This window comes from Ceratotherium simum, chromosome 35 (genome assembly GCF_057802395.1).
Source record: "Ceratotherium simum simum isolate JZ-2026a chromosome 35, ASM5780239v1, whole genome shotgun sequence".
Classification (NCBI taxonomy): Eukaryota; Metazoa; Chordata; class Mammalia; order Perissodactyla; family Rhinocerotidae; genus Ceratotherium; species Ceratotherium simum.
In genome coordinates this window covers 17,094,956-17,122,070 of record NC_141934.1, presented here as the reverse complement: position 1 = coordinate 17,122,070, position 27,115 = coordinate 17,094,956, and the positions used below count along the sequence as shown (strand labels likewise).

At 35.9% G+C, this 27,115-nt stretch overlaps 1 protein-coding gene across 3 annotated transcripts in view; it reads right to left on the bottom strand.

Annotated features, from left to right (window-relative positions):
- The window catches only part of TAOK3 (TAO kinase 3), a 183,404-nt gene that overhangs the window by 89,268 nt on the left and 67,021 nt on the right, over positions 1-27,115 (bottom strand). For all 3 annotated transcript variants that reach the window (XM_087424137.1, XM_087424136.1, XM_004429929.3), the window contains exon 2: positions 10,744-10,846. The gene's annotated coding sequence lies outside the window, so the exon portion shown is untranslated. The remainder of the gene's footprint in view (positions 1-10,743; positions 10,847-27,115) is intronic.

Sequence of the window (27,115 nt, the reverse complement as noted above, 5' to 3'; positions counted from 1 at the left end):
ATGCTGCATACAAGAGACACACTTCAGACCTAAAGACACTCACAAACTGAAAGTGAAGGGATGGAAAAAGATACTCCACGCAAATGGCAATGAAAAGAAAGGTGGGGTAGCAGTACTCATATCAGACAAAATAGACTTTAAAACAAAAACTGTAAAAAGAGACAAAGAAGGGCATTACATAATGATCAAGGGAACAATCCGACAAGAGGATATAACACTTGTAAATATCTACGCACCCAATGTAGGGGCACCTAAATACATAAAGCAATTATTAACAGACATAAAAACACAAATAGACAGTAACATAATAATAGTAGGGGACTTTAACACTCCACTTACACCAATGGATAGATCATCCAAACAGAAGATCAATACGGAAACATTGGCCTTAAATGACACACCACAACAGATGGACCTAGTAGATATATACAGAGCATTCCATCCAAAAACCGACGAATACACATTCTTTTCAAAGGCACATGGAACATTCTCCAGGATTGATCACATATTAGGCCACAAAACAAGTCTCCATAAATTTAAGAAGATTGAAATAATACCAAGCATCTTTTCTGACCACAATGGTATGAAACTAGAAATCAACTATAGGAAGAAAATCAGAAAAGCCACAAATACGTGGAGATTAAACAAAATGCTACTGAACAACGACTGTGTCAATGAAGAAATCAAAGAAGAAATCAAAAAATACCTGGAGACAAATGAAAATGAAAATACGACATGCCAGAATTTATGGGATACAGCATAAGCAGTTCTAAGAGGGAAGTTTATAGCAATACAGGCCTATCTCAACAAACAAGAAAAATCTCAAATAAACAATCTAACAATGCACCTAAAGGAACTGGAAAAAGAAGAATAAACAAAGCCCCAAATCAGTAGAAGAAGGGGAATAATAAAAATCAGAGCAGAAATAAATGAAATAGAGACCAAAAAACCAATAGAAAAAATTAATAAAACCAAGAGCTGGTTCTTTGAAAAGATAAACAAAATCGACAAACCTTTAGCTAGACTCACCAAGAAAAAAAGAGAGAAGGCACAAATAAGTAAAATCAGAAATGAAAGAGGAGAAATTACAACAGACACCTCAGAAATACAAAAGATTATAAGAGAATACTATGAAAAGCTATACGCCAACCAATTTGACAATCTGGAAGAAATGGATAAATTCTTAGAATCATACAACCTTTCAAAACTGGATCAAGAAGAAGTAGAGAATTTGAATAGACCAATCACCAGTAAGGAGATTGAAACAGCAATCAAAAACCTCTCCAAAAATAAAAGTCCAGGACCAGATGGCTTCCCTGGTGAATTCTACCAAACATTCAAAGAAGACTTAATACTCATCCTTCTCAAACTCTTCCAAAAAATTGAGGAGGGGGGAAGCTCCCTAACTCATTCTATGAAGCCGACATTACCCTGATACCAAAACCAGACAAGGACAACACACAAAAAAAAGAAAATTACAGGCCAATATCACTAATGAACATTGATGCAAAAATCCTCAACAAAATACTAGCAAATCGCATACAACAATACGTTAAAAAGATTGTGCACCATGATCAAGTGGGATTTATTCCAGGTATGCAGGGATGGTTCAACATTCGCAAATCAATCAACGTAATACACCACATTAATAAAATGAAGAATAAAAATCACATGATCATCTCAATAGATGCAGAGAAAGCATTTGACAAGATACAGCATCCATTTATGATAAAAACTCTGAATAAAATGGGTATAGAAGGAAAGTACCTCAACATAATAAAGGCCATATATGACAAACCCACAGCTAATATCATCCTCAATGGTGGAAAACTGAAAGCTATCTCTTTCAAGAGAACAGGAATGAGACAAGGATGCCCACTGTCACCACTCCTATTTAACATAGTACTGGAAGTCCTAGCCAGAGCAATCAGGAAAGAAAAAGAAAGAAAAGGGATCCAAATTGGAAAGGAAGAAGTGAAACTGTCACTATTTGCAGATGACATGATTTTATATATAGAAAACCCTAAAGAATCTACCAGAAAACTTTCAGAAGTAATAAACGAATACGGTAAAGTTGCAGGATACAAAATCAACATACAAAAATCAGTTGCATTTCTATACACTAACAACGAAGTAGCAGAAAGAGAAATTAAGAATACAATCCCATTTACAATTGCAACAAAAAGAATAAAATACCTAGGAATAAATTTAACCAAAGAAGTGAAAGATCTGTACACCAAAAACTATAAAACATTGCTGAAAGAAATTGAAGAAGACACAAAGAAATGGAAAGATATTCCGTGCTCTTGGATTGGAAGAATTAACATAGTTAAGAAGTCCATACTTCCTAAAGCAATCTATAGATTCAACACAATCCCTATCAAAGTTCCAACAACATTTTTCAGAGAAATAGAACAAAGAATCCTAAAATTTATATGGAACAACAAAAGACCCCGAATAGCTAAAGGAATCCTGAGAAAAAAGAACACAGCTGGAGGTATCACACTCCCTGATTTCAAAATATACTACAAAGCCATAGTAACCAAAACAGCAGGGTACTGGCACAAAAACAAACACACAGATCAAAGGAATAGAATTGAAAGCCCAGAAATAAACCCACACATCTATGGACAGCTAATCTTTGACAAAGGAGCCAAGAACATACAATGGAGAAAAGAAAGTCTCTTCAACAAATGGTGTTGGGAAAACTGGATAGCCACAGGCAAAAAAATGAAAGTAGACCCTTACCTTACACCATACACAAAAATTAACTCCAAATGGATTAAAGACTTGAATGTAAGACCTGAAACTATGAAACTTCTAGAAGAAAACATAGGCAGTACGCTCTTTGACATCAGTCTTAGCAACATATTTTCAAGCACCATGTCTGATCCGGCAAGAGAAACAATAGAAAAAATAAACAAATGGGACTACATCAAACTAAAAAGCTTCTGCACAGCAAAGGAAACCATCAACAATACGAAAAGACAACCTAACAATTGGGAGAAGATATTTGCAAACCATACATCTGATAAGGTCTTAATCTCCAAAATATATAAAGAACTCATGCATCTCCACAACAAAAAAACTAACAACCCAATTAAAAAATGGGCAAAAGACCTGAACAGACATTTCTCCAAAGAAGATAGACAGATGGCCAACAGGCACATGAAAAGATGTTCAATATCATTAACTATCAGGGAAATGCAAATCAAAACTACAATGAGATATCACCTCACGCCTGTCAGAATGGCTATAATTAACAAGACAGGAAACAACACGGGTTGGAGAGGATGTGGAGAGAAGGGAACTCTCATACACTGCTGGTGGGAGTGCAAACTGGTGCAGCCACTATGGGAAAACAGTATGGAGATTCCTCAAAAAATCAAGGATAGAACTACCATATGATCCAGCTATTCCACTGCTGGGTGTTTATCCAAAGAACTTGAAAACACCAATGTGTAAAGATACATGTACCCCTGTGTTCATTGCAGCGTTACTCACAATAGCCAAGACTTGGAAGCAACATAAGTGCCCATCAAGGGATGAATGGATAAAGAAGATGTGGTATATATACACAATGGTATACTACTCAGCCATAAGAAACGATGAAATCCAGCCATTTGTGACAACATGGATGGACATTGAGGGTAAAATGCAAAGTGAAATAAGTCAGAGGGAGAAGGTCAAATACCGTATGATTTCCTTCATTAAGTAGTAGATAATAACAACAATAAACAAATACATAGAGACAGAGATTGGATTGGTGGTTACCAGAGGGGAAGGGGGGAGGGAGGAGGGTGAAAGGGATAATTTGGCACGTGTGTGGTGATGGGTTGTAACTAGTATTTGGGTGGTGAACATGATGTAATCTATGCAGAAATAAAAGTAAAATGATGTACACCTGAAATTTATACAATGTTATAAACCAGTGTTACTGCAATAAACAACAACAACAACAAAAAAGCTTTAATTTATGGGTAGTAATTTGAGAAGAATAGCTAAGATGAACTAGAATAAAGTTGTGTTTATATATAACATTAAAGAAAAAAAGAAATATGCAGAGAAAAAAAGACTAAAAAAACTCACAAAACAACACAAAAAGAGGCATTAGTGAGCTGTGGAACAACTTCAAGTGACCTAGGATATGTCTAATTGGAGTCCCTGAAAAGAAGAGAGAGATATTGGGGCAGAAAATAGTTTTGAAGAAATAATAGTGGAAACACAATTTTGATGAAAATTATAAACCCACAGATCCAAGAAGGTCTATAGATCTCAAGAACAGGAAATATGAAGAAAATTACACCAAGGCACATTATAATAAATTGTTCAAAACACGTGATAAAGAGAAAATCAAGAAAGCAGCCAGAGAAAAGAGACATGTTATGTATAAAGGAACAAAGACAACAATGACAGCAGAGTCTTCATTGGAAACAATACAAGTAAGACAGTAGATAAACATTCTTAAAGCAGAAAGAAAAAGAAAGAATACAAAGAAAAAAGAAAAAGAAAGAAAAAAACCTGCCAAACTAGAATTCTATAGATAGTGAAAATATCTTTGAAAAACCAAGGCAGAACAAAGGCGTTTAGACACATAAAAGCTGAAAGAATTCATGGCCTGACCACCGGCACTACAGGAAATGCTAAAGGAAATCCTTTAGACATAAGGAAAATTGTACTAGATGGAGATATAGATCTACAGAAAACAACGACAAGCACCGAAAGTGGTAACTATTTGGTTAAATATATAAGATTTTTCCCCATTATTTAAATTTCATTGAAATATAATTGTTTAAACAATAATAACAACATAGTGTGAGATTTATCACATACAAAGAAGTAAAATGTATAACAACACAAAGTCTGGGAGGAGAGAAATTGAAGCACAATGTTGTCAAGTTGTTATACTATAAGTGAAATGGTATAATATCACTTGAATATGGACTGTATATTATACAAAAATAATATATATATTCATATATAAATACACGTGTGTGTATGTGTGTGTGTATATATACACACACACATACTTTAAATATAAACACATAGGTTAAACGGACAGAAAAAGACATAACACTAATCAAGAGAAATCTGGGCTGGCTATATCAATATCAGATAACGTAGATTTCAAAGCAAAGAATAATATGAAGGTTATTTCATAAGGGTAAAGGGATTGATCTATTCATCAAGAGAATATAACAATCCTAAATGTTTATGTACCTAATAAGAGAGCTTCAAAATACATGATTAAAAACTGATTTAACTTCAAGGAGAAACAGACAAATCCACAAATATAGTTGGAGGTTTCAATATCCTTTTCTCAATAACTGATAGAACAAGTAGACAGAAAATCAGTAAGGATACAGAAGACTTGAAGAGCATTATCAACCAGTTTGACTATTGACATTTACAAAGCACTCTACAACATAATATACATTCTTTTCAAGAGCACACAGATCATTTACCAAGACAGACCATATTCTGGGCCATAAAACAAGACTCAATAAATGAAAAAGATTTAAGTCATACTAAGTATAATCTCTGAACATAATGGAATTAAACTAGAGGCACTGAGATGCTGGAGACAGACACATTTAAACTGCACTGCTTTCAGACACTGACAAGGATCAAGTTTGTGGTGCTGGCAGATCCTAGGCAAGCTGGAATAGATTCTCTTCTCTGAAAGATTTATGAGATTTGCTCAGACTTTGCCCTCCAAAATCCATTCTACTTCCTGGAAATGACCATCAGGTGTGAACTATATGACCAGAACCTGAAGTTAGAGCCCTGGAGGAGGCAGAGAAAGCTGGAAATTTTGGACCTGGGTCATAGGCTGAACCTGCAGTGCAACCCTCAAATTCTGAAAGATCCTGCAGTAGAGGTCCTGCTGTTTCCACTCTGCTGGAGATCCCAATAGTCTTGTTAGTGCACTTGAAAATGGGAGGATACTGAGCCTAATAAGATGTACTAATCCCTGAGCCTTTATACCATGCTCTCTTTCCTCCTGTATCTATCATGGTCCTACTTCCCAACTCTGTACAGATTTATTCATGGAAGAGGTAGGCCCATAAATGCTGTAATAAACATTCCTCTGATTTTCTGTCAATAGCAGATAGATATATGAAAAATCCCCAAATATCCGGAAACTAAATAACACAGATTTAGTCCATGGGTCAAAGAAAAAAAAAACTAGAAAATATTTTTATCTTAATTAAAATGAAAGCACAATATGTCAAAATTTATGGGATGCTGCTAAAGCAGTACTCATGGGAAAATCTATAGCACTAAACTCTTGTTTTAAGAAAGAAGAAAAGTCTCAAATCAATGACCTCAGCTTCCACTAGAAAAAAGAGCAAATTTAGCCCAAAGTAAGCAGAGAAAGGAAATAATAAAGATTAAAGCAGAAATTAATGAAATAGAAAAAGAAAAAAAAAATCAATGAAAGCAAAGCTGATTCTTTGAGAAACATAATCAAATTTATAAATCTCTCCACAGACTGATGAGAAAAAACGTCAGAAGACACAATTGCCAATAACAGGAATGAGAGAGATGATATCACTACAGATTCTATAGACATCGGAAGGATAATCAGGGACTATTATAAACAACATTATGGAAATAAATTCATAACTTAGATGAAGTAGACAAATTCTTTGAAAGACTCAAACCACCAAAGTTTACTCCAGAAGAAATAGATAACCCTAATACCTCTATATATCTATTAAAGTAATTGAATTTGTAATTTAAAATCTGCCCACAAAGAAAACTTCAGGCTCAAATGGCTTCATTAGTAAATTCTACCAAACATCTAAGGAAGATACAACACTAATTCTATACATGTCTTCTAGAAAATGGAAAAGAAGAAATACTTCCTAGGACTCATTCTATGAGGACTGCATTACCCTGAATCCAAAGCCAGACAGAAACATTACAAGAGAAAACAACAGACCAAAATTCTTCATGAATACAGATGTAAAAATTCATAACAAAATTTTAGCAAATAAAATTCAATAATATATAAAATGGATAATACATCATAACTAAGTGACGTTTATCCCAGGAATGCAAGGTTGGTTTAACACACAAAAATCAATCAATGTAATTCACCATATCAACAATCTAAAAAAAAGCCAAATGATCATCTCTAAAGATGCAGAAAAAACATTTGACAAAATCCAAAATTCATTCCTGATAAAAACTCTGAGGCAACTAGAAATAGAAGGCAACATCCACAACCTGGTAAAAGGAATCCATTAAAAATCTATAGCTACAGTCAAATGTAACGGTGAAAGACAAAATGCTTTCCTACTAAGATCAGGAACAAGGCAAGGAGGTCTGCGCTCAACACTTCTATTCAACATTGTGCTGGATGTTCTATAAGTGCAAGAAGGCAAGAAAAAAGAAATGAAAAGCATCAAGATTGTGAAAGAAAAAGGAAGACTTTTATTGACAAACAACACAATCACCTATGCAGAAAATTCAATGGAATCTACAAAAAAAGCTTTTTATCAAAGTTGCAAAATACAAGATCAATATATAAAACTTAATTATATTTCTATGCATGAACAAACAGAAATGAAAAATTTTAAATATGACTCACAATAGCATCAAAATATGAAATATTTAGGGATAAATCTGACAAAAGACGTGTAACACCTGTACGTTGAAAACTACAAAATAATGGTGAAAGAAATTAAAACACAATGGAGAGATATACTGTGGTTAGAGGTCAGAAGACTCAATATTGAATTTTCTTTAGAAATAGAAATTGAGAAGCTGATTCTAAAATTCATATGAAAATGCAAAGGACCTAGAATAACCAAAACAACTTTGAAAAAGAAGACAAAGTTGGAGGGCTAACATATCCTACTTGCAAGATTTATCATAAGGCTACAGTTATGAAGGCAGTGTGATACTGGTGTAGACAAATAGATCAATGCAACAGAATAGGAAGTCCAGAAATAGACCCACACATTTATGGACAACTGTTTTGATAAAGGTGCAAAGGCAATTCAGTGGAGAAAGTCTTCAACAAATGGTGCTGGAATAACTGCATCTATCTATCTATCTATGCAAAAAAAAAAAAAAAAAAGATCTTTGATCCATACTGACCCCATATTACAAGTTAACTCCAAATGGACTATAGAACTAAATATAAAACCTACAACTAAAAAAATCCTTGATGAAAACATGGGAGAAAATCTTTGTGACCTTGGGTGAGGCAAAGATTTCTTAGATATATTTTAAAAAAAAGCACAATCCTAGGGCCGGCCCCGTGGCTTAGCGGTTAAGCGTGTGCGCTCCACTGCTGGCAGCTCGGGTTCAGATCCCGGGCACGCACCGCTTCTCCAGCCATGCTGAGGACGCGTCCCACATACAGCAACTGGAAGGATGTGCAGCTATGACATACAACTATCTACTGGGGCTTTGGGGGGAAAATAAATACATAAATAAAATCTTTAAAAAAAAAAAAAAAGCACAATCCGTAAAAGAAAAAACAGATAAGTTAGACTTAATCAAGATTAAAAATGTATCCTTTTTGAAAGACTTCGTTAAGAGAATGAAAAGACAAGCCACAGATTGGGAGAAAATCTTTGCAAAACATATATCTCATAATGGACTTGTATCCAGAAAATATAAAGAATCCTCAAAACTCCGTAAAAAGAAAATGAACAACCCAATTTTAAAAATGGAAAAAAGATTAGAACAGACACTTCACCAAGGAAGATATATGGATGGCAAATATGCAAAAGAAAAGATGCTTAATATCACTATTTACTAGGGAGATACAAATTAAAAGCACAATGAGATACTACCGCATACCTATTAGAATGACTAACATTGAAAAGACTGACCATACCAGATGTTGGCAAGGATGCAAAGTAACTGGATCTCTCGTACACTGCTGGTGAGAATGTAAAATGGTACAAACACTTTGGAAAACAGGTTGGCAGTTTCTCAAAAAGTTAAACATTACAACTATTATATGATGCAGCATTTCCACTCCTAGGTATTTACCCAAGAAAAATGAAAGCATATAAAGCCCTGTACACAAATGTTCATAGCAGCTTTATTTTTAATAGCCAAAACTGGAAAAAACCCAACTGTCCATCAACGGATGAATGGATAAACAATCTGTCATGCACGCAGATAATGGAATGCAAGTCAGTAATAAAACGAACTATTAATACATGCTACAACATGGATGAATCTCAAAATAATTATGCTGAGAGAAGGAAGCCAGACAAAAAAAAAAGTACATACTTTATGATTTCATTTATATAAAATTCTAGAAAATGCAAACTAATCTAAAGTGACAGAAAGCACATCAGTGGTTGCCTGGGGATACGGTTGGGGTGAGAAGAGGTGGAGGGAGGGATTGAAAAGGGGCATGAAGAATCTTTTGGGAGTGATGGATATGTTAGAATATATGTTTTATGTCAATTATACATCCACAAGGTTGTTTTTTATTTTATTTTATTTTATTGTTTTTTTGTGAGGAGATCAGCCCTGTGCTAACATCTGCCAATCCTCCTCTTTTTTTGCTGAGGAAGACTTGCCCTGGGCTAACATCCGTGCCCATCTTCCTCCACTTTATATGGGACACCGCCACAGCATGGCTTGCCAAGTGGTGTGTCGGGGCACGCCCAGGATCTGAACCGGCGAAACCCGGGCCGCCGCAGCGGAGCGCGCGCACTTAACCACTTGCGCCACCGGGCCAGCCCCTCAACAAGGTTGTTTTAAAAAGACACAATAAACAAAATTGAAAGGCAAATAAAGCAAAATATGTGCCAGTTAAAAGTTATTCTTAATATCAGAGAGGTGAACACATACATATACATAGACCCACCTACACACTCAAAGAACATAAATAGGAAATTAAAAGAAGAAATAGCAGTCATACCATTAATGACATGAAACATAATTTCACTAGTAATCAAAGAAGTAAAAACTAAAATAATAAGACACCTCATTTTACCAAATGACAAATTTTCACCAATGACAAATTGACAAAGTAATAAAAGATAAATTTTATGGTGAGGGCCTAAGCAAACAGTCATTTTTATACACTGCTGGAAGAACAGAATGGGTACACTCTCTGTCCCAGTGATATACCCTTCCAGGAATTTATACAAGGCGGTTTTCATTTGTGTGTTTTGTTTTGTCTTAGTAGAAGAATTGGGGTGTAAGTAGGTAGGGCACAGGAGAGACGTGACAGTGAAGATGGGCAACGTGGCTTCCTTCACTTGCAGTGTGGATTTCTTTGCAGGTTTGTGTTTTATCTGAAGTAGGTGTTGGGAGTTCAGGTATTTTTTTATTTCTTTGTTTTTGCTTATCTGTATTTTCTGCAAACTCTATTACTTTTGTAATTAGAAGAAAAGTGATATGAAAAATTATATTTCAAATAAGTCTAATTATAAAGGATTACAACAAAAAATGGCAATATATATTTCCAGAAAATAATTTGATAACAGGAATCAAGAAACTCTAAGTAAGCTCGTTTCTTTTAATCAAGTAATTCTCCATACTGTAAGCTATAACTGAGAATAATGAAAATGTATAAGAAAACAATTTGAAACTAAAAAATTTTTATGGAATATTTTATCCCAACTTTATTAATAATTTTACTTTTCCTTTTATTTTCCTTACAAAGATAATTAAAATTCATTATAGAAAAACCAGAAAATATAATTTGTTCCCATTTTATAGGATAAAGTGAAGTCACAGATCAATGGAAAATACCTTTTCGTGTATGGCACAAAATATACTGTATTGCTCAGATTCATTTTAGCAGCAATGTTTTTTTTCTCTTTTATAACTTCAGTCCTTTGTATTTATGGTGCACCTATGGAAAAAGAAGAATAAAATATATAATTATAAGGGCAAAATTAAAGAAGCAATAATTGATAATGTAGTAGTTTTAAATTTTTACAAACGCAATATTACAAAGTTAAAAATTTATCTTCATCTGTTTATGGATGACAAATGTAAAAGGTAAGATTTTCACAATAAAGACACAGGCTACTCTTTCAGAAGCAACACCAGGTAAACAAATGTGTCATTAGATTTCAGAACCTATATGAGGCTTCCACAGGTTTGTTGTGAGTCCAGGAAAACTCAATAGAGGCTACCAGTAGACAGGACTAATCTGACAGCACACGGTGATGCTACTGATTGTCTGTCAGAAAGGCTTATATTTTGAATTACTTTTCCAATAGGCATGATGATTTACATTGACTCTTCTATCTTTCCTTTCCTAGGCTTTCCTATAACCAATCTTCCACATTTTGGGGGTAATGATTATTCCTTATTTTCTATTAAAGAAGTACACACCCAATGTAGAAAATCTGAGAAATATATACTATTGTGAAGAAAAATCCATAATCCTACCCAGGACAAACTCCATTAACAATCTAACATACTTTTCTCCATGTGCATATTTATTTCTTCATGCTCATATTTATTTTGTTATACAGCTGAGATCACATTATATATATAATTCCATAGTCCATCTCTTTTAACTAATTCTGTAGTCTAAGTATTTTGCCATATTATCAAACACTGTTCACAAAGATCATTTTAATGACTACTCAACGTATGTCTTATGGAAGAGCCACAACTCATTAACACCGGTTTCTCCACAATTTGAAACCAAGGTTGTATTCAATCCCTTATTGAATTATTAAAAATTATTGTGTTTTGGAAGATCTTTGTGCATATTATCCATCTACATTTATAGGGCTTTCTTTGGAATGGATTTTTAGAAGTAGAATTATTGGGTCAAAGAATATATCAATTTCAAACTTATAATATGTATATTGAAATAATTGTTCGATGCTTGACTAGCTTTGGAGATGAAAGTCTTACAAGGGAGGTGGGAGAGAAACTAGAAAAAAGGTATCGACCTCCATTTTCACATTTTTCCTGTTGAAGATATCCCAATCTCCTCTCATGTCTATTTTTGTAAACTAATCTTTTTCATTATTTTGTTAATCTCTCTGATTCTCTGGCTGTGGAATGCTTTATATTAATTGGTAGCTAAAACTTGCCTGAATTCAGCATCACATTTTACCTAACCATCAACCAATCAATAACTACAATGTCTGCATGTCTACCACACTAGTCTAGGCTGATTATATCTTCAATGAACTAAAATATTTCTTATGACATTATATAATACTAGTTGTGAAATTTCTAAGAGAGTAGTTTTAAATAAGGCGTTTATTAATATCCTCATGTCCTGACTAATTTCAAATGCAGGAGATGTTCACTCCTAGAAAATAGTTTTCTCATGCTGTGGACATGCATGCTTAATATTTTTCTTCTCTCTAAATACATATTTGTTTTTACATAATTTTCTTAAAATGTGTACTCTTGCCATCTTCGGTTGCATAGCTCTATAAATGTTCTAAAATTAACTCTCTAAGACTTCTAGGAACTGCACTTTCCCAGTTTTATCATTTTTTTCCCCCTGCTAGAATACTGCACATGCTATTGAGGTTGAAAACCATACTCCCGAAGTTTATCCATTACACCTAAAGGATGTTCTCAGTTTTCTTCCACTTAACTACCTCCCTTTCTTTATAAACGTCTCTGAGATTCCATGAAACTGTCTTCTGCTGTTCTTCCAAAACATTCCTCCCGCAGTTCCTCTTTTTCTCTCTGATCTCTAAATGAGTGTGTTCCTCAAATCTATTTCCCCAAAGCCCTTTGTGCGATGCCAGCTGCTACCCTAAATTTTGTCCATTTAATAGTTTCAGTAACACTATGTTACTAGACAGCCCTGACCTCCATTCTAAGCCCCAGTCCCATATTTTCAAATTAATTTTGACTCTTCCCTTTCCCTTGTGCCTAACATTCAATTAATTCACAATTCTGCTTCAAATATTTCTTTTCATCTGTTCTTCAGTTTCTGTTTCTGTTAGCATTCATTATCTCTTTCCTCTGTTTCTGCTCTTTCAGCCTCCAGTCTATGTTTTCTGGAATTCATCTTAAAAACACTATTACCATAATCATCTTCCTGAAGCACAGTTCAGTTAATATCACATCTCTGCTCAAAATCCTTCAATGTCTCCCTACCGCCTACAGTATAAAGAATAACTTTACTTAACCTACATCCAAAGCTGGCCTCACACCACTATCCTAACCTAAATTCTTAAACTCTATAATCAGGAAAAAATGAATTACTATACAGTTACATTTTCATACCTTTGTCTTTGCTTATGCTGTTCCCTCTGCCTAGAATAGCCAAACCCCAACTACTCTCACAGTCCAGCTAAATGTCACCTCTACTATAAGACCTACCATTTTCTCCCTCTGCCTCAGTTTTTTTTTTTTTTAAAGATTTTATTTATTTATTTTTTCCCCCCAAAGCCCCAGTAGATAGTTGTGTGTCATAGCTGCACATCCTTCCAGTTGCTGTATGTGGGACGCGGCCTCAGCATGGCCGGAGAAGCGGCGCGTCGGTGTGAGCCCGGGATCCGAACCCGGGTCGCCAGCAGCGGAGCGCGCTCACTCAACCACCAAGCCACGGGGCTGGCCCTCTGCCTCAGTTTTAAATACAGATATATTTGTACTCTAACTGGATTCAATGGATCCAGCTGGATACAATTCGTACAGATACACTTGTAGTCTAACTAGACTCAATGGAATCACTTGGATACAATTCAACAGTTTTTAGTATATTCACAGATATGTGCAAGCATCACTACAGTCAATTTTAGAACATTTTCATCACCACAAAAAGAAGTCCCATATCCTTCAGCTATCACCCACCCCATCCCTCCAGTCCTAAGCAACCACTAATCTACAGTCCATCTCTACAGATTTCCCTGTTCTCGACATTTCATATGAACAGAATCATATAATATGTGGTCTTTCGTGACTGGCTTCTTTCCCTAGCATCATGTTTTCAAGGTTCGTCCATGTTGTAGCATCAATCAGTATTTCTTTTTATTACTGAATAATATTCTATTGTATAGATATATCACATTCTGTTTATCCATTTATCAGCTGATGACATTTGAGTTGTTTCCACTTTTTGGCTATTATGAATAATGTTGTTATAATATAGTATAAGTTTTTGTGTGGACATACATTTTCATCTCTCATGATTATATACCTAGGAGTGGAATTGCTGGGCCTTGTGGCATCTTTATACAGCAGATATTGTATAAAAATCCGCTGAAATCTCCTTCCCTTTTCCATCCCAATCTTACAGTAAAAATGATCTTTAATTCATCCTTCCCTTAAAACATGAACAAGGACATTTTTGTTTCCAAGAGGACAGCACTTTAAGAATTAACACTGAATTGAAGATGAAATGATACACATAAAATTATTTTTTCCCTCTTCCATGACCTCCTGCAACCTCAGGTATTACATTTATAGTGAGAACTTAGAACTGTGCCAAGAATGTAGTATTTCAGGTCTTAGGCCCTTGGGCCAACTGAACAATCAAGCTTGCTTACAGTAGATTTCGTCAGAGATGTGCAACTGAAATAATTTTCTTCACTATTTATTCTAAGAAATGGAAATCTTCCAACAATGATAATCAAGTAAATTATTTTTCAGACATTCTAACTTAACATAAGAAAGAACACTTGATAGAGAGTAGAAACATAAATATTTTTCATACTTTCCCTTTTCTCAGAAACTTTTAAGAATGATGATTCACAGAAGGTCTTAGTTGCCTTTCACTGCTATAATCACATTTCTTCAACAATAAACCTGGAGCCAACTAGTTTGAAAAACCCACAATGTTTCAGTATTAAGAAAGGAAGTAAGAATAAGAATGTTTTATATTGGAAAGACTTTTAAAGATCAGACTCCTTTTTTTTTTAAAAGTCAATCTCAGAAGTTAAATGTGAAATCATACCTATGTATTAGCATTCTCCCAAATTAAAATTCAGGTCCTCTAATTTCCCATTCCAGGAAACTTTCTTCTGAATCAAGCTACCTAAGTCAGACTTCAAAACACCAAAAAGTTTTCCTATTTTGCTATATTTTGGAGAGTAATCAAGAAAAGTTTAATTTAAATATAAGATTGTTACTTCTCTGTCACTATTTCTCCAAAGAGAAATAATGTTTCTCATAACACTTGAATATATAGTGATGGATTCAGGTCGTATGAAGACTGAAGTAAACAAATTTGGGGATCTCTTTAAGAAAAAATTTTTCAAAATTACCACATAAAAATAGGTATAGGGCCTTAGAAGGGGCTGGTGTAAATAAGGGGCTCTGAAACTTAAGCTTCAGTCAATTAGCCTGCGTAAATTCCTATTATTTCATTCATTATCTTGCTCCCAGAGGGTAGACAGAGGCAGGTAAAATCTTCATTTTATAGCCGTGAAAAGTCAAGTATAAACAGGTGATGGGAGTTTTTCAAAGTCAGGACGAGTCTAGTGTTTTCCCTCCTCTATTTCTATAATAAAACATCTCGTACAGACTTAAAGAAAACTATCTTTTTTAACATTATATGCTTTATTTTTTTTTAACAGAATTTGAATACAGTTTATTGATGAGCTAGTAGTATTGCATCAGTATTAATTTCCTAACTTTGATCTTTTAATTTTATTCTTCTGAGGTCATAATGGTTTATAAGGTGGTGAAATTTCAGGTGTACATTATTATCTATCAGTTTCTGTACAGAGTGCATCGTGCTCACGACCAATAGTCTAATTTTCATCTGTCACCATATATATGTGCCTCTTTACCCCTTTTGCCCACCTGCCAACCCCCTGCCCCTCTGGTAACCACTAATCTGTTCTAAAGAAAACTATCTTTAAAGAAAGAAACAGAAAACTGTTTTGGTTAGTTCCTACTGTCTGTCACTAATATTTAACTGTTATTCTGAGGTAAGAAACCGTTTTTATGGTACTTTCACTTTGAAAATGAAAAAAGATGATAGTTGCTTTTTATGCTGCATGATCGTATAGACCATTGTGATCATATATCACAGCATTTGAGAACTGGAAAGGGACCTTAATAATCTTCTAATTTCTACTTAGCAAATAATGCAGAAGTGGCTGGGGTTTATTGATTATTATAATAATGATAACCTTTAGACTACTTCTGGGTCAACTGACATTAAACTATATGAAGATGACTCTTCCAGTCACCCTTTAAGACTATGTATGCTAAAGTGTAAAAACATCAATTATTTTGGTTTCTGAAAGAGTATTATTTTCTCTCTTCCTTAAAAAAAAAGATGTTTAAGTTGAGAGACAAATGGGAAAGGATAAGCTCCTTTGGATTTCTTACATTTAACACAGAAAATTTTTGTCCTGCCCGATACTTTGATATGCGGCTAGCAACTTGAAGTCAATTATGCACCATTTCGGGAAAAATAGTACTTTACATGGGTCATAAAATTTAGACCAGTACAAATATGATGCTGATACGTCTACATAAATTCCAAACTATTCTAATAGATTTGACGAGGCTTTCGAAGTCTTCATTTTGCATAACTTAATCATATGAATGGTATGAAAACTTTAAATAACTGTAATACACAATGATAACGTACTCTTTTTTATTTTTTGTTTATTGCAGTAACATTGGTTTGTAACATTGTATAAATTTCAGGTGTACGTCATTATACTTCTGTTTCTGCATAGATTACATCATGTTCACCACCCAAATACTAATTACAACCCATCACCACACACATGTGTCGAATTATCCCTTTTGTCCTCCTCCCTCCCCCCTTCCCCTCTGGTAAGCACCAATCCAATCTCTGTCTCTATGTGTTTGTTTATTGTTGTTATTATCTACTACTTAATGAGGGAAATCATACGGTATTTTTCTCCCTCTGACTCATTTCACTTTGCATAATACCCTCAATGTCCATCCATGTTGTCACAAATGGCTGGATTTCATCGTTTCTTATGGCTGAGTAGTATTCCATTGTGTATATATACCACATCTTCTTTATCCATTCGTCCCTTGATGGGCACTTAGGTTGCTTCCAAGTCTTGGCTATTGTGTATAATGCTGCAATGAACACAGGGGTACATGTATCTTTACGCATTGGTGTTTTCATGTTCTTTGGATAAATACCCAGCAGTGGAATAGCTGGATCACATGGTAGTTCTATCCTTGATTTTTTGAGGAATCTCCATACTGTTTTCCATAGTGGCTGCAGCAGTTTGAACTCCCACCAGCAGTGTATGAGAGTTCCCTTCTCTCCACATCCTCTCCAACACGTGTTGTTTCCTGTCTTGTTAATTATAGCCATTCTGACAGGTGTGAGGTGATATCTCATTGTAGTTTTGATTTGCATTTCCCTGATAGTTAATGATGTTGAACATCTTTTCATGTGCCTGTTGGCCATCTGTCTATCTTCTTTGGAGAAATGTCTGTTCAGGTCTTTTGCCCATTTTTTAATTGGGTTGTTAGTTTTTTTGTTGTTGAGATGCATGAGTTCTTTATATATTTTGGAGATTAACCCCTTGATAATGTACTCTTTAAACAGGGTTTCTCAACTTGATTAACATTCAGATTCCTTATTAAAAAATTCTCACAGAACCCTAACATTTTCTTAAATTATTTTTAGTCATTCACTTCATTCATTTATTCATATATTCATTCATTCAGCACATATTTATTTAATGCCTAATATGTGCCCAGCCCTGGTGGTCTGGTGGTTAAAATGTGGTGCTCTCACTGCTGTACCTAGCTTCATTTCCCGGTCAGGGAACCACAACACCCATTGGGCGTTTGTCATACTGTGGTGACTGCGTGTTGCTTTGATGCTGAAAAGCTGTGCCACCGGCATTTCAAATGCCAGCAGGGTCACCCATGGTGGACAGGTTTCAGCAGAGCTTCCAGACTAGACTAAGACAGACTAGGAAGAAGGACCTGGACACCTACTTTTGAAAAAACTGGCCACGAAAACCCTGTGAATAGCAGCAGAGCATTGTCTGATACAGCGTTGGAAGGTGAGAGGATGGCGCAAAAACACCAGGCAGGGTTCTGCTCTACTCTACACAGGGTCGCTAGGAGTCAGAATTGACTCCATGGCACTAACAACAAAAATATGTTCAGTACTGAACAAGGCTTTAGGTTTTTCCCTCCTCTTATAGAGCTTACATCCTAGTGGAGAGAGTCACATAAATATTGATATGTCAAGTACTAATAAATATTATAAAGAAAAACTAAATAAAGCAGGATCAGTGGTCAAGATAGATCTCTCTGATAGGTTAATAGTTGAGCAGAGACCTGAAGTTTAAAAGAAGTGAAGGAGAAGCCCTGAAGATAACTGGCAAGAAGTTGTGTCTCAGAAAAAGCCAGGCCAGTGTGGCTAGAACAGAGAGAGCAATGGGGAGTGTGGTAGGAGAAGAGACAGGGCCTTACATAACACAATTAAAGCTTCAGAATTTATTATAAGTAAGATGGGAAGCCACTGAGGCATTTTGGGAGAAAAATGACTTATATATTTAAAAGGATCACTCTGACTACTCTGTGGAAAACAAATTGTATGGGAGCAAGGTTAAAATCAGGGAAATCTGGAAGAAGCCATCACAAAAGTCCAGACAAGAAACGATAGCCAGTACCAAGGTGGTGGTGATGGTGGAGGTAGTGAGAAGTGGTTGAATTCTGAAATAATTGAGAAGGAATAGCCAATGGGCTTTGCTGCTTTGATTGAATATGAAAGAAAGAGAAGAGTCAAGGATGACTCAAAAGTTTGTGACCTGAGCTATTGAAAGATGAAACTGCCTATTTATAAAACTGAATAAACTTATAGCTTTTATACAATTTATGTAAAACGAATTCACAACCCCTCCTCAAATCAAAGTTAATAACACTGATTTAATACAACAGATGCTATTATTTTGTTGATACAATAATTCCCAAAACAAATATGGACCTATCTACCATGTTTCAGGTTTTTAAGTATGGCATGCTTACTCATCATGTGATGATTAACTCTCCCACCACTTCTCTCTACCCACACTCCTGGGGAAACTTCATTTATACAGCCTGGCTTGACATCATCTGGCCTTCACAAGGTGAGAGTCTAACACCTATGCATTAATTCCACTTCCACTTCTATACTTTTCTTATTACTCTGAGACAATTAGAGTGGTATCACTTGGCATTGGGGCCATGGTAAACACAAACTCAGGCCCTGAAATAACAGCAAGCCACAGAAGAGCTTGGTAATTAGGTAGTCATCCAGATGATCTACTATGCATTATTTTTTTATAAGATAATGATCAAAATGAAAACTTAACATTTAAAAAATCTCATAGATAACTTTTAGACCTCTTTTCATGTCTTAAATTCCCAGGAGTCTGTGGATCTACTTGAAAACACTCTAGATTGGAGTCATATCTTACCCAAGGTGGTTGGGTACAAAGGTGGACATTTAAGGCCAAAACTGCATGTAGTTTGAATTATCTTGAAAAATCCTAGTATACATCATGTTGTTTGTAAAACCCTTTAAAGTAATTCTCATGCACAGTTAAGTGTGGGAGTCACTGAGCTAGTCTAAAGGAAAGAAAAGAAAAGTCTGTCTATAAAAGGAATTCTTAACCTTTTTTGTGACATTGATCTCTGTGGCAGTTCGGTGAAGCTTATGGACACCTTCTCCGAATAATGTTTTAAATGAAAAAAATTAACCATTTAGAATTACAAAGGAAACCAATTATACTGAAACAATGTTATCAAAATATTAGAAAACAAATTTGTGATATAGTAATATATATGCTTCTTTATTAATTCATTTAGTAATGAGAGCTAGTAGGGAGCCTAACTATAATAATTGCAAAGAGCGATGAACATAAACAATATTTTGAGATTTCTGTAACTATAATGTGTTATAAAATATCTATGATTTCTATTGGTAATTGATGACAAAGTCTCAGATATTTCTAATACTTGTGTGGTTTGTTGCCAACATTCATAAATGAGAGGTTAGTAAAAAACAAACACTGAATGTTTTCTAACATATTCCTTGATCTACAGAAATCTGGGCATTCAAACCATCTCTCTTCGAGATAACCAGTATAAACGAGTATTGGTGAGGCATTCCAAAGAGTTCCTTCCTATCTGCATAGTTTACTCCGTTCTGTTTTCTATCAAGCTTCTACAACCACTTGTAATAGAAATTATTAGAATGTTGTGCGGATTAAATAATACCTTGCCCTATATACCTCTTCATCTGGCTGTTTATCTATATCCTTTATAATATTCTTCATAATAAACTGGTAAACGTAAGTAAATGTTTCTCTGAGTTCTGTGAGCCACTCTAGCAAACTAATCAAACTTGAGGAGGGGGTTGTGGGAACCTCCAATTTGTAGCTGGTCAGTCAGAAGCATGAGTAACAACTTGGACTTGTGATAGGCGCCTGAAGTTGGGGGGTGTGGGGTGCAATCTTGTGGGACTGAGCCCTAAATCTGTGGGATCTGACGTTATCTCCAGATAGATAGTGTCAGAATTGAGTTAATTGCTTGGTGGTGTTGGAAAACACACATCAGAATAGGCTAAGTCACAGAATGGACCAGAAAGCTCAGAGAATGGGCAGGCCCCTAGAAGGGCAAAGGCACAATCAAGATCATGCCACGGTAACTATCTGCTGATGCCACTGCCACCTGCTTCTGTGAGAAGGGCTCTTAACACCTTCACGACCGCTATAAATCATCTCTGTTGTGCCCTGAGCTCTCAAGATTCAAAGCCCTGGGTGGGAGCATCTGACTGACCAAAGTCACAGGTCCACATGCCAGCTTCCAGGCAACTGAGAAAGGAATATCTACTTCTTCCACATCCATAGCAGAAGGAGGAACACTGCCTCCTTCCAATCCAAAAGAGGATAATGCTCAAGCAATGGGCAACCCACACTGTAAGTATCTACTCATTAATGAGCAAGAGCCGCATCACAGCTCAGAGGATAAATGACAAACTTGGATTTGCAGTGTTCCCGTTTCTAATTCTGTCTCCTTAATCAATTTCCTCTAACCTGAGTAAGTTCTATTTGTTTAAGGTTCTTCTATATCCACAAAAATCTTACTTTTCTCATGAGTTTAATAAGAGATATAGTGTCCCTGAAGCAGTGTTCAACTACTCATTCATTCAACATTTACTGGATACCCACTACGCTTAAGACATCATGCTACAGGGCCGGCCCCGTGGCTTAGCGGTTAAGTGCGCACGCTCCGCTGCTGGCGGCCTGGGTTCAGATCCCGGACGCGCACGGACGCACCGCTTCTCCGGCCATGCTGAGGCCGCGTCCCACATACAGCAACTAGAAGGATGTGCAGCTATGACATACAACTATCTGCTGGGGCTTTGGGGGAAAAAATAAAAAAAATAAAAAAGACATCATGCTACGTTTTGAAAAATACATAATACAGATATGTGTTCACCAGAAACTAATTATCAAGAACCAGTGAGTATTGCAAGTACTATGGAAGTTCAAAAGAGGAAGAGAGAACTTCTAACTCTCCAAAAAGTAGGGAATGGAGATGGACAGGTGATTGACGGCTTCATGGAAGAGATGGCATTTGGACTGCTCTGTAAAGCACAGGTAGAATTTTTATAGGAAGTGGTGTGAGCAAATGATTGGAGGCTGCAGCATGTTAGGAAAAGGCAAGTAACTTAGGTGGTTGTTCTGCAGATTTGGGACAGGACCTTTTGGAAACAAAGCTGGAAGAGTCTACTGGGTCTAGATTGTCAAGGAGCTTGAATATCATGCGAAGGATTTTAAGCTTCTTTCTGTAAATGATGAAAACATTTTAAATTAGGATACAGCTTCAAGAATAATACTCTAGTTATCTGGCAGTAATATACAGGCTGGACTGGAAACACTTTCTTTAAAAAACATTATGCACACATCATAGAAAAGAATTAGAAGACTACAGACCAAAATGTTAACAGTGATTATCTTTGCGTATTGGGAATATAGGCATTTTCTGTTTTGTTTTTACCCGTCTGTATTTTCTATACTGATAATATATTACTTTGCAATGAAAAAAATTAAAAATATTTTAAAAGATTGAATTGGAATAGGAGACTAGAGCAGGGAGGTCAGGTTAGGATTAGCAAACAAGCAAGAATGATAGTTTTATTCTAGAACGTTGGCAATAAAAGTGAAAGCAGAAAGATACCATGCCTCTAGATGCAAGAATAATACAGCGTAGAGGCAGCAATTGACTGGATGTATAGCCTGGCAAAGGCATGGGAGTCAAAGTTAGTTCTAGGACTCTAAGAACAAGTGACAGGGAAGATAATTGTTCTATGAACAAAAATAGAGAATTTAGTAGAAGAAACAAGTTTAATGGTAGAAAGACGACGAGTGTTTTCTAGCCAAACTGACTTTTAAGCACTAGATGGGCATCCAGGTAGATACAGCAAGTAAAAAGAAATGGAGGTTGGAGTTCAGGGGAAATGACGGAGCTAGAGATTCAGATCTGGAATTATTTGGATAAGGTAGATAAACTCAAAAAGGAATTATGGTAACTCAAGCAAAGAAAGCAGAGAGAAGAGAAGGCTCAGAATAAAACCTTGGGGAAATATTCCAAAGTCGAATTCTCAGTGAATGCTAGGTAAGTGCTAAGTACAATACTATATTTCTATAATTAAGCATTCACTCCATTTTATACATAATCAAAGGGTTAAAATGACTTTCCTAAGTCTAATAAATTGAGATGAATAGTCAAAAGAATACTATCAGAAATAAAATTTAGATTTTTATATCACTCTGGCTTTTGCTTCATGTCAATTATACATAAAAAAAAAGTTCCCTGTCTTTGGAAATGTATTTTAAAAAAAGAAAATATGTGCAATACAGTAATAAAACAAACCAACTGACTTTTCCCGGTCTTGGGGCTAGTTGAGACAATTTCTAAGTTCCATTTCAACTCTAAAACTCTAAGATTTTGGTATGTTGCTTGGTTTTAAAATCTGTTATTTAGATTCACAGACACAAAAAATGCCGAGTTCAATACAACTAAAATTCCCAGCAATCTTCACTCTAATTGTTCCAAAGTCAAATAAAAGAAAAACCCAAGACATAAACACCTTTAGCCTCTGCAAATGTTACCTGCCACTGATCACCAAACACATGAAGGCACTGTGAGAGCCCTGTATTTATAACTTTTGACTCCCTGCTACAGGATTACAATGCCAGGCACTGGAGATAATAGAACACACAGAAATAAGAGCTTTGAAAATAAACCTTCTTACAGCTAATGAAGGATTATCTGGCATGCAATTTCTCTAAAATGTCACAGCTATTAGCAAGTTATTTTTTTGCTGTTTGGGACTGTTTCTCTCCTGTCTCCACTTTGTTGCCCTGAAAATAAAAGCTTTCCTTAAGCACAATCAGATTTAGGAACTCAAAATCTTCAAAATTAAATTGTATATACCTGAAATTATATTTACTTCTTTGGAAAAAGGTGTACTTGGTCTCCACTATGAACTGAATTGCGTCCCCCCAAAATTCAGATTTTGAAACTTTAACCCCCAAGGTGACTATACTTGGAGATAGGGCCTTTGGGAGGTAATTCAGGCTAAATGAGGTCATAAGGGTGGGGCCCTAATTCAATAGGATTAGTGTTTCTATAAAAAGGGGAAGAGAGAAAAGATATCTCTCCCCTTGCCCCACCTCACACATGCAAGGAGGAAGGGCCATATGAGCCTTTCCACAACTCTGGAAGGCAGGCATTCTACAAGCCAGGAAGAGAGCCCTCACCAGAAACTTAATCAGTTGACACCTTGAGCTTGGACTTCACAGCCTCCAGAACTGTGAGAAAATACATTTCTGTTGTTTAAGCCACCCAGTCTGTGGTATTTTGTTATAGTAGCCTGAGCACACTAAGATAGCCTCCTTTTTCCTTTTTTTTTTTTTGGTGAGGAAGATTAGTCCTGAGCTAACATCTGTTGCCAATCCTCCTCTCTTTGCTGAGGAAGACTGGCCCTGGGCTAACATCCATGCCCATCTTCCTCTACTTTATATGTGGGACACCTGCCACAGCATGGCTTGATAAGCAGTGCATAGGTCCGTGCCCAGGATCCGAACCTGCAAACCCTGGGCCACTGAAGTAGAGCACACGAACTTAACCACTATGCCATTGGGCTGGCCCTAAGATAGGCTTAAGGAACTTTTGGACTAAAATTTGGACAATTTTCAAATGTTTACTAAATTAGTAGTCAAAATGTATTCTTTTTCAGGTAGCTAGAAAAACTGATCCTTTGATAATCCTTTTCCTTTCAAAAATATATCTTGATAATTCAAAGAATTGGACAGAAATATTATTCTTTGAACTAGAAGAAAAAGTTTACAATTATTTCATTAGTATCCACCCAATAACCTACAAAACACACACAAACAAAGTAAAGTACACATACTTGACTGAGTGTAAAATCTTGACCTAAAATTTGTTTCCAAAGACTTTTTACATTTTGTTGATCTTTCAACAATACTGCCTCTGAATATGAACCTCAAATGTATAAGTTCCAAAGATATAAGTGGTTACAAGTACTTTATTGTTCAGGTATTTAAAACAATCTCTTCATCCTTGAATGATTAATTTGAAATTTAGAAACTGAATGAACACTATTAGCTCTCTATATACCACCTGGTTGTTTTTGTTTTTGTTTTTTTTGGTGAGGAAGATTGGCCCTGAACTAACATCTGTCTCCAATCTCCCCTTTTTGCTTGAGGAAGATGGTCCCTAGCCAACAGCTGTGCCAATCTTCCTCTACTTTGCATATGGAACACCACCACAACATGGCTTGATAAGCAGTGCGTAGGTCTGTGCCCGGGATCTGAACCTGCGGACTCCAGGCTGCTGAAGCGGAAAGTGTGAACTTAACCACTATGCCACGGGCCAGCCCCATACCACCTGATTTAAAAAACTCTTTAAAGCTGTTTATGAATGGAATCCATCCTCTATACTACTGCCAGCATTATCAATCTGAAAGTAAATCTGACCATGCTACTCTCCAGCTTAAAACTCTTTAATCCCATTATGTACAGGATATAAAATCCAAGCTTCTTGTAGATGGCAAATGAAATCCTCTGATCTGCTCCTCGTCTGCTCTTCAACCCTGTCCTTAGTAACTCCGGGGCCTCACACTGGATGTCCCAGCTGTCTCAAACAACCTCCCTGGGATATCAAGAAGCACCTGTTGGCAACCCCTTTCTTCTCCTGTCTAGATAACTAGAATTTGTTTGAGAATCTGCTTAGATAGTTGCACTTCAGGGAAACTTTCCTGACTCTCCCCTAAGCTGGGGTGGGTTTTTTCCTTTATGTTCCTGCAGAAGGGTGCTGTAGACATTTCCTCTGTACGTGGTATAAACACAGGATTTGGGTTGTCTTAGGTAAATGGGTCCCCATTAGGACCATAAACTGCTAGAGGGCAGGGATCATATTTATGTTACTGGTACCTAACATACTGGCTGGTATACTGCATGTGGCCAAAAGTGCTGTTGAATTATACTAATTCATATACCAAATGTATTAAGGCATTTATGATTTTAGGGAATAGTACAGTAAATATTTTTGTTAAGCAACTAACTATGACTCTTGTGTGTTCTATAGGTTGCTTTACTTAAAGTGAACTTGACCTTTATTTTGGAAATTTATTATTTTATTGAACTACATGGTACCCAAATGTCAATAATTTCAGAATTATCAGCACTCTCAACTTACTTGTACAAGAACCTATTTATTTTAATGGATGATTTAAAGAACTGGCATTTGGACATTTAAACATCTAGAAACCCCTTTGGAGTCCGAGTCTACATGTATTAGTTTTAAAAATGTGAAATAAAATCTATATTACATATTAAATAAAAACTTAACCCTGCTATACAATGTTTTTTCCACTTGGACAGTCACCATACATGGTATCCTTGCATTAAGTAGTTTAGAATGCATTACTTAGGCCTGCCTTCAGTCAGCAAGTCCAAAATATCGCTTATATTGGTTTATAGGACTTCAGTTTTTTATTAGGATTTTTTTGAAATATTCATTCATTGTTGCCTTTGATAAATGAACTGACCTTAGAACAAATATAAAAGATAAAATCAACAACATTTATTTTAGACTATTACAGGCAATAAAGATAGAAAAAAGAGCTACTTTCACTAGTAGGGCCTAGTTTAATGTAATCAACAACATCATCACCACACTAATATTTTTTCAATGCTGACTATGTGCCAGGCACTGTACATTACCTCGTTTAATCCTCAATACACACTATGAAAGAGTTACTATTATTGATCTCATTTTACCGATAAAAATCTGAGGCCCAACTTCATACAGCTAGTGTAGGGTAGAGCCGGGATTCAAATCTAGACTGTCTAACCTCAAGCCCAGTCTCTTAACCACTGTGGTATAGTTTTCACTTAAATCACTGTATAAAAGATTTCAGAAATTAATTACTTGATAAATTATAAAGGATTCCATCTAGCCTGCAATATTCCTGAATATTACCCACTTAATCATTTTGATTTGCTTTACCCAAGGCCAAACCAGAAGGTCAAGCCCCCCATCTAAAATGTTCTTTTCACCTTGTGCTTTTTTAAAAAAAGCAATGTCATCATTGAGAATTTCTGTCCAGTGAAAAGTAGTGTGTCAATTCAAGACAAGGGAAGCCTAAGTATTCTAAAATCTTCTGAGGTAATCCTGTACTGGGACTTTCAGAGATGCCTTTATACCCTAGAAAGTTAGCATTTAAAACCTGAAACTCTTGCCTAATTTCTAATGTTGAAAGGATAACTCAGCATTCTTAGTCATTTTTAATTTTGCTTTGCCACTGGCAGATAAGGTAAGCATCCATACATGCTGAGAGAATACATGTTAGAGCAGTTTTACTCCTGTTGAAAGTTGCCTTACACTGTTTTAGCAATTCTCTCATAAGAACTGCCCTTTTCAAAAGTATATGAATCTATAGCTATTCTATCTAATATACAAGTAAACACAGAAAATCAATATTAAATTGCTTTTTAAAAAGTAGAGAGTCCTATAACAACTGACTTGGGGTATCTCCAAGTTCTTAAATTAACAATTGAAGGGTAGGGCCGGCCTGGTGGCTTAGCAGTTAAGTGCATGCACTCCGATGCTGGTGGCCCGGGTTCGGATCCCGGGCGTGCACCGACGCACC